At 36.7% G+C, this 773-nt stretch overlaps 1 pseudogene; it reads left to right on the top strand.

The window, feature by feature from the left end:
- LOC120787982 lies at positions 1-99 on the top strand (annotated as a pseudogene; the record flags this gene model as incomplete).
- Between the last annotated feature and the right edge of the window lie 674 nt (positions 100-773).

Raw genomic sequence — 773 nt, 5'->3', positions numbered from 1 at the left:
GAGGCGTGATTATTGCTAGTTGAAAACTTAACCCAATACCCCGCCTTGACGACTTAATATATAGTCGGCTATGGCAATTTTTGAAGTGCTCTAAGGAGCTCGCTATTCGTGTGCAATGTAACAATAAAATAAAGTACTTTTTTGGCAAAGCCAACATGTTACAATCAGGTTCTGTAACTAAAATAAATATTAAATGTGGGTGGATTTCAGAAGATTATCTGTTAAATTGGTAGGTAAACGTTCGTACCAAAATAGTCATGTACTAAATCACTATCCTGAGAGTCTCTCCCGCGTTTTGATTTACAGGCACCAAGCTTCTGTCCTTTGTCTTTATCTGAGTTTGACACACAAAGTCAAGATTTTACCGCCCAGTTTCTTTACACTCTTATGTCACCTCTCAGTAAAATCAGCCTACAAATAAATCAGTTGGGCTCTGCTGATTGTGTCTAGTGACCCATTTCAGAATAATGCAGTGTATTATATTAACGGATTATAATTACTGATGAATTAATGTGGAGATCACTTGAAGGCTCATTTATGTTCAATGTTAGATACATATACGGACAGAGCCTTCTGTCTGCACTTTGCGTTCATGTCATCTGTATTCCTGCACGTTTTCTGAAAGCTTACCAATACAGATTAAACAGAGCACTTCAAGTGAGATAAAATTATAGGACATGACAAAGAAATTTTAAAGATAGCCTTACTTTTTGAGGAGGGGTTATGCGAGTCATAAGTTTTAAACATCTAAATGATGTTAGTTCGCTCAGGCA

This window comes from Xiphias gladius, unplaced genomic scaffold, assembly GCF_016859285.1.
Source record: "Xiphias gladius isolate SHS-SW01 ecotype Sanya breed wild unplaced genomic scaffold, ASM1685928v1 HiC_scaffold_963, whole genome shotgun sequence".
Taxonomy (NCBI): Eukaryota; Metazoa; Chordata; class Actinopteri; order Istiophoriformes; family Xiphiidae; genus Xiphias; species Xiphias gladius.
Note: the sequence above shows the minus strand (reverse complement) of the source record. Positions and strands in the feature narration are given on the sequence as shown.